This window comes from Helianthus annuus, chromosome 4 (genome assembly GCF_002127325.2).
Source record: "Helianthus annuus cultivar XRQ/B chromosome 4, HanXRQr2.0-SUNRISE, whole genome shotgun sequence".
In the NCBI taxonomy this organism is placed as follows: Eukaryota; Viridiplantae; Streptophyta; class Magnoliopsida; order Asterales; family Asteraceae; genus Helianthus; species Helianthus annuus.
Genome location: NC_035436.2, coordinates 66680440 through 66688372, shown reverse-complemented (window position 1 = coordinate 66688372; position 7933 = coordinate 66680440). Strand labels below are relative to the sequence as shown.

The 7933-nt window shown below is 39.0% G+C and overlaps 1 long non-coding RNA gene across 2 annotated transcripts; it reads right to left on the bottom strand.

The window, feature by feature from the left end:
- Window positions 1-709: 709 nt before the first annotated feature.
- LOC110936263 lies at window positions 710-3482 on the bottom strand. Of its 2 annotated transcripts, XR_002589875.2 has the most exons (3): window positions 3315-3482; window positions 2098-2193; window positions 710-1294 (listed from the first exon to the last, which is right to left on the bottom strand). It is a non-coding gene; the product is annotated as an uncharacterized LOC110936263 (long non-coding RNA). The 2 variants fall into 2 exon arrangements; XR_004891726.1 differs by having other exon boundaries at window positions 710-2193; window positions 3315-3481.
- Window positions 3483-7933: the final 4451 nt, after the last annotated feature.

Here is a 7933-nt window from a genome sequence, read left to right as displayed (position 1 = left end):
ATGACTTTTGACATTTGATTTTTGGTTGTTGTATATGGTTAGACTATTCAGACAAGGGCGATGTGACCCTTAGTCTCTTTTGATGTACGATGCATTTGTGAAACTTGTAAACACTGTATTTGTGGTCTTGATTATATGATAGCTCAGTCGCAGTATTCTCATTATATGCGTCGTTGAATTATTTGTTTTGTGTTATAACATGGGATGTTATGTGTTATAAGGTTGATGAATGTTATTACATGCGCGTATTATGTACTCATTATATATTATGACTTGACCAATACAATCTTCTTATAGAAGATGCAAGCACGGATCTCCCAAGCAATAGCGGATTACGAGGCCTCACGCGCCGAAACTAGCGGGGGTACCTCAAGGAACAACGTACCAAATGGTAATGTTTAAGTCGCTTCAGACACATTACGTTACATTTGGACATTTCATGTGCAATTGCTAATATTTCCTGTGAATAACATTGCTTGTACAGGCTGTACTTTTAAGCAATTTCTAGACTGTAAACCGCTAAACTTTGATGGCACCCGGGGGTGCAGTGGCGTATGTTCGATGGACGAGAAAGACCGACTCAATGTTGCAAATGAGCAAATGCGCACCAGAGCAGCAAGTTACCTACATTTCCGGGTTGTTTACTGATGGAGAACTCTCATGGTGTGTGACACCCTAAATTTAAATACGACCATATAGTATATTCTAGTGCGGAAAATAGGTCCCATTTTTTTGTTTATATATATAATTTGTTTGGAGTCAAACACACCTATCATTATATGTAGACTGTGTGTCAAGTTTGACCGAGTTATTTAAAACCAAAGAAAAAGTTGCATGAAACAACTTAACAAATTGTTGACGCATTTTCAAAATGTCGACCAACATCATGATGTGTGTTCTTGAACCGCTTTGAGACTCGATCACCAATCGTCAACCAAGTAGAGAGCATTTCACAGGCCTTAAACGAAGGCTTCATTAATTTCAACTCGGGATATTTAGCTCCTGCTTCACTAAATGGGGGCTCCACTTTGAACCCGAACTTTACTATTTTGGAGCTTTACCTACATGTGATCATATGAGTAAGCATTAGTATAAATCACATAAACACACAAGATTAAAATAAGTAAAAAAATGTGAAATGATCACGAGGAAAAACTCATAGACGCAATCGGCGCCGAACCGGGCATATAAGGTGGTGTACGTGGCGCAGTAACACAAAAGACTAATGGTGTAGCAACTTCGCCGATGTAAGCTACGTTGTCTCAGTGTAGCTTACGTTGAGTTCTGCACTTACCTGTACATACATTCTTTAAACAATGATTTTGACCAATTACCTCATTTTGCCATGCGTTTACTTGTACAAGCATATTTAAAACTTGTACGGGATATATATATATATATATATATATATATATATATATATATATATATATATATATATATATATATATATATATATAACCTTCCCTAAACATGTTATCTCGAAATTTCCGATCTATCATGATTTTCACTCTTCAATCTTCTTTTGCTGAATCCAAAATTTTCACAATAAATTAACATTGTTGGATAGTCAAACATGCGAATGCATTTCTTAATTACACGCTTATATTTAAAAGTCTTTCGGATAAACACTTACATGATCATCCTTACAACCATAAGACTTTTGTCTCTTAACAACATTATAATTCCATACTCTTTATAAATCTTATCAATGCATCACATTCGACACATAAACATCTACATCTTAAGTTTTGAAATACGTACCTTGATAATTATATGAAAATATGCGATTCAGTATAATTTACCGAAATAAAGTGTCTCGCTTAGTAACATGTATAATATTTCATGGTACCTGAGAACTCATTTGAAACTTTCCTTTGTAATATCATGAAAACAAACAAACTCCGTCATTGGCATAATGCTCAAACCTTTCATTTAATTTATCTGAATACTAGCATCACTCTTGACATATAAGTCCTAACATAAATACACCTCAATATATTCATAACAAAGAGTCTAATTATTTGATCAATACAATCTGATGTAACTAATCAATGTGAATTATTTATTTTCAAGTTAAATTAAGAATTAACTTACCTTTTCCCATAGGGTTCTTGTTAGTTTATCTTCGACTTTGAATCATTGATTTCCAAGCTTTAACATGCCTAGCTTGTTCAGCATCAACATTAAAACCTTAGGATACATAATGTACAACATTAAAATCCATTCATTAATTACTTATCACGTACATTCTTGTATCCGCAAAATCAAACATAACCTATATACATACATATATTTACCCGTTTGACCCGTTTGTACAAAACTTAGAATAATATCATGTTTGAATAGTTTCAATACTTCGAACACACTTTAATAGGTACAATAAACCATTGGGAACCAATATTCCAAGCTTGACTTAAAGGTCTACCAACATTGTCATTGATTAATATTTTATAAACTTTAATTTTGTGCAGCCATATAACGTGCAGCTGTGTTCACCAACTGTTTTGACCCGCTTAACGATCAAATTTTCTTTTGTTCTAAAATTCTGGAGAAACTAGACTTAATAAAGTTTCCAACCCAAAAAGAATCACCTTAATCAGGCAAACAATTGATTTTATATAATATTCCAAAGATGGTCAAAATTCTGGATTGAAGCTGAAAGTTCAGCTTATAAAAATTTCGACCCAGATCTGTATTCAGCCCTTTTAATCTACCCAATACCTCTTTCAAAAATCCAATTATCATCTTAATTGTCCACGTTATTTATTAGTTATGAACTCTAAAAATAACATGAGTATTTAGCATGGTTTATACTTCCAACAACTTTCATAATTCCATATAAACCAATTCTATGCACATAGATGTCCATATACTTTCAAGTTCACTAATTCTACTTGGTTGAAGCATTTCAACAAACAACTCATGTGCATATTTTCTAGATCATTCAATAATCTTCGTATATGATCTTTAGTCTTTCCTTTATATAAGCTAATGATGTATTTAAATAGTATAATTTACCAAATACAACTATCATTATCATTATCATATTGTGATCATCAATCACCATATTAGCCACAGATATGATCATCTATTTCTAAAATTATCATATCTTATTCTAAACTCATACAAACACATAAAAATTCTTAACATGCATCAACATGAGGGAATCATCTAGGTACTTTAGAAAATCCAGCAACAATAATCTTCCAAACTACTTCATTTGCAATATAAATCTCCAAGTATTATCCCTACTTTGATTACCAAACAAGAATACCCAAAATCTGGGTTTATAGGATAGAATAATCACATACCTTGTTTCCAAATAACTAGTAGATGATTACTGAACTAAAATTTCTTGATTAAGCACCACAATTTCGATCTTTTTTTAGCCTCCCCATCGACCCCTTTTCCTTCCGTTTCCATTCTCGCACACACATACGTTCCTTTTTTTTCCAGAAGATTTGTGGTCTCTTTGACCATAATCTGAGTTCTTTTTACTTAATTAAAGTTTACAACTTTGACCCTTCAATTATTCAAGAGTTTGACTTTTAAACCCCTTTATGTGTTTTAGCCACGAACCTTTAACTTGATGAACTTTAAGTTTCCATCCCTAATAAACCATAATTATATATATGACATTTTTTTATATGAGCCACACACCATCAAATAAAACATACACACACATAGTTGTGTGTAAATTTCATTACTTTGGGATGTTACACGTTGTCAAAGCCTCTCTAAATTTATGTAAGTATAAATCCTAAAAATTTAGGATGTTACATTGTGGAACCTCCAAGTCCAAACCCTAGGAGAGGCAGCAGCTTACGCTATGACTTGGACCGAGCTGAAAGAGCTCATGCGTAAAAAGTATTGCTCCAGGGCCGAGATACAGAAGCTGGAAACTGAATTTTGGAACCTTAAAATGGACGGCCCGAACATCGCCGAGTATGTACAAAGGTTTCATGATCTGTCACATGTGGTACCATACATGGTTACCCCTGAATTCAAACGCGTGGAGCGTTTCATCTAGGGGTTGGCACCTCAGATTGTGAGCATGGTTACGTCATCAAAACCGGTAACGATTACTGAAGCTATAGACCTGAGCGTGTCTCTGACTGAGGAAGATATCCGGTTAAACAAGTTTTCAAATTCTGATCAGAAAAAGAAAGAAACACATGTGGAGTCCTCAGGAGAAAACAAAAGGAAGTTTTCCAATTTTAAAAATGGTACCAGCAGCGCTAGCAGGAAAAAGGAGGTGAACCCACCTGTTGAAACTAAAACTGGTGCTGAAGTAAAAGGGAAGGGATACATGGGCGCTCTGCCCAAATGTGAGATATGTCAGTATCATCACTCCGGCCAGTGTAGGTTAAGGAAGTGTGAGTCATGTGGGAAGACCGGCCACTTAAAAGATACATGTTGGGCTGGAACTGGTGCTGGGCGTGGAGGTCAGCGAGGTTATGGGAATGGTAATGGAAACCGCCAACAAGGAGGAAATGGCGGAAATGGAAATCGTGGAAATGTTGGGAATCAAGCGGGTGTCCGGGGAGCGAACATTAATCAAGGTGGTATTGGTAATGGGAACGGTCGAGGACCAGGATGTTTTAACTGTGGAGACGTAGGGCACTTCAAGCGAGAGTGCCCGAAACTTAATCAGGCACAGGGAAGAGTTTTCAATATCGGTGCGAGGGAAGCACGCCAGGATCCAAATGTCATTACTGGTACGTTCCCTATTAATCAACGCTTTGCATCTGTACTATTTGACACTGGTGCCGACTATAGTTTTGTATCGCTAGAATTTAAGAAAATACTCGGGTTAACTGCTAGTAAGTTAGACATTCCGTACTCAATTGAACTGGCTAATGGAAAGCTAGTCAAAACGAATGAAGTCATCAGAGGATGCGTAATAGAATTGGGAGAACACGAGTTTACATTGAATCTACTGCCAGTCGAGTTGGGAAGCTTCGACGTGGTAGTAGGGATGGATTGGTTGTCCAGCAACCAGGCCGAAATTGTTTGTCTCAAGAAGACCATTCGCATCCCAATGGCGGATGGAGAAACGATTGTGGTACACGGAGAGAAGCGCGATACGCCTCTGAGGATCATTAGCTGCTTGAAAGCTCAGAAATGTTTGAAGAAGGGATGTGTTGCCTTCTTGGCACACATCGTTGATAAAGAAGCCGTTGAGCCGAAGTTAGAAGACATTCAAGTCGTGAAGGAGTATCCTGAAGTCTTTCCAGAAGACTTGTTAGGATTGCCGCCCCAGAGACAAGTCGAGTTTCATACTGACTTAGTTCCAGGCGCCGCGCCTGTAGCTAAGGCACCTTATCGACTTGCGCCTTCAGAGATGCAAGAGCTGTCGACACAACTTCAGGAGTTGTTAGACAAGGGATTTATCAAACCAAGCTTCTCGCCTTGGGGAGCTCCAGTCTTGTCCGTTAAAAAGAAGAATGGTAGTTTTCGCATGTGTATCGACTACCGGGAGCTGAACAAGTTGACTATCAAGAATAGATATCCTTTGCCAAGGATTGATGATCTATTCGATCAATTACAAGGATCAAGTTTCTACTCAAAGAGCGATCTACGATCAGGATACCACCATTTGAGAATACAAGAGGAAAGTATTCCCAAGACTGCTTTCAGAACTCGATATGGGCATTACGAGTTCCTGGTTATGCCGTTTGGTTTGACAAACGCGCCAGCCGTGTTCATAGATTTGATGAACAGAGTTTGTAAGCCGTACCTCGATAAGTTTGTGATTGTGTTTATTGATGACATTTTGATCTACTCGAAGTCGAAAGAAGAGCACGAACAGCATCTAAGAGCTATTTTGGAATTGCTTAAGAAAGAGAAGTTGTACGCTAAGTTTTCGAAGTGCGAGTTCTGGTTACGGGAAGTCCAGTTTCTTGGTTATGTAGTTAACGAAAATGGAATTCATGTGGATCCCACAAAGATCGAGGCGATCAAGAATTGGGAGACTCCTAAGACGCCAACCGAGATTCGACAATTCCTAGGTTTGGCAGGATATTATCGCAGGTTTATTGAGGATTTCTCGAAAATCGCTCAACCTTTGACCTCCCTCACACAAAAAGACAAGAAGTTTCATTGGGGAGACAAGCAAGAAGAAGCATTCTAGTCGTTGAAAAACAAGCTTTGTGACGCACCAATTTTATCTCTACCTGAAGGTACTGACGACTTCGTGGTATATTGCGATGCCTCGCGTCAAGGTTTGGGGTGTGTATTAATGCAGCGTCAGAAGGTTATAGCATATGCATCTCGCCAATTGAAGGTCCATGAGAAAAATTACACCACGCATGATTTGGAATTAGGCGTGGTGGTGTTCGCATTGAAGATTTGGCGACATTACTTATATGGCACGCGATGTACAATCTATACTGATCACAAGAGCCTGCAGCACATTTTTTATCAAAAAGAACTTAACATGAGACAGAGACGCTGGGTTGAACTATTGAATGATTATGATTGTGAGATCAAGTATCACCCAGGGAAAGCGAATGTAGTAGCCGATGCCCTGAGTCGGAAGGAAAGGATCAAGCCCATAAGTGTTAGGGCTTTGGAAATGATTGTTCAAACGGACCTCTCATTACGCATTCATGCCGCACAGAGAGAAGCTCTTAAGGAAAGGAATATTGAGAATGATTATCTCCGTGGGATGGAGAAGCAGTTGGTACTAAACAGGGAAGGAACGTTGTGCTTCATGAAACGAATTTGGGTTCCTTTGTTTGGTGGCTTGAGAAATGTTATTTTTGATGAAGCTCACAAATCTCGGTACTCGATCCATCCAGGATCGGATAAGATGTACCAAGATCTAAAGGATTTTTATTGGTGGCCGAGAATGAAAGGCAACGTTGCGATATATGTTGGCAAATGTTTAACTTGCGCCAAGGTAAAGGCCGAATACCAGAAGCCTTCAGGTCTTCTGCAACAACCTGAAGTACCCCAATGGAAATGGGAGCAGATTTCAATGGACTTCATAACGAAATTACCAAGGACGCCCAAGGGCCATGATATGATTTGGGTAATTGTAGAGCGTTTAACGAAATCTGCACACTTCTTAGCAATCAAGGAGAAAGACAACACCAGCAAGCTAGCCGAGCTATACATGAGAGAGATTGTTGCACGACATGGAGTGCCTCTCTCGATTATCTCTGATAGATATGGGAGATTCGTACCAAGGATTTGGCAATCCTTTCAAGAAGCTTTTGGTTCTCAGTTGAATCTGAGTACTGCTTTTCATCCGCAGACAGACGGACAGAGAGAACGAACGATTCAAACATTAGAAGACATGTTGCGAGCTTGCATAATCGATTTAGGTGGAAGTTGGGACACTCACCTACCATTGGTTGAATTTTCGTACAATAACAGTTACCATGCAAGCATCCAAGCCGCACCGTTCGAAGCTCTCTATGGACGCAAGTGTCGATCACCGGTTTGTTGGGCTGACGCGGGTGATAGACAGTTAGTTGGTCCGGATTTGGTTCAAGAGACAACAGACAAGATTTTTCAGATCCGAGAGCGCATCAAAGCGGCTCGTGATCGACAAAAGTGTTATGCGGACCGAAGGAGGAAACCTATGGAATTTGAGGTGGGAGACATGGTTTTGTTGAAAGTTTCACCCTGGAAGGGTGTGGCACGCTTTGGGAAGCGTGGAAAGCTGAACCCCAGATACATTGGTCCATTCAAAATCCTGGAAAGGATTGGTCTCGTAGCCTACAAGTTGGATTTGCCTGCTGAACTGAATGGCGTTCATAATACATTTCGTGTATCAAATTTGAAAAAGAGTCCAACTCAAGAGACAGTAGTCGTCCCTGCCGACGAAGTTCATATAGACGACACACTCCACTTTACTGAAGAACCCGTTGAGGTTACCGATTGGAAGGTTAACAAGACACGCCGGAGTAGTGTCAAGCTC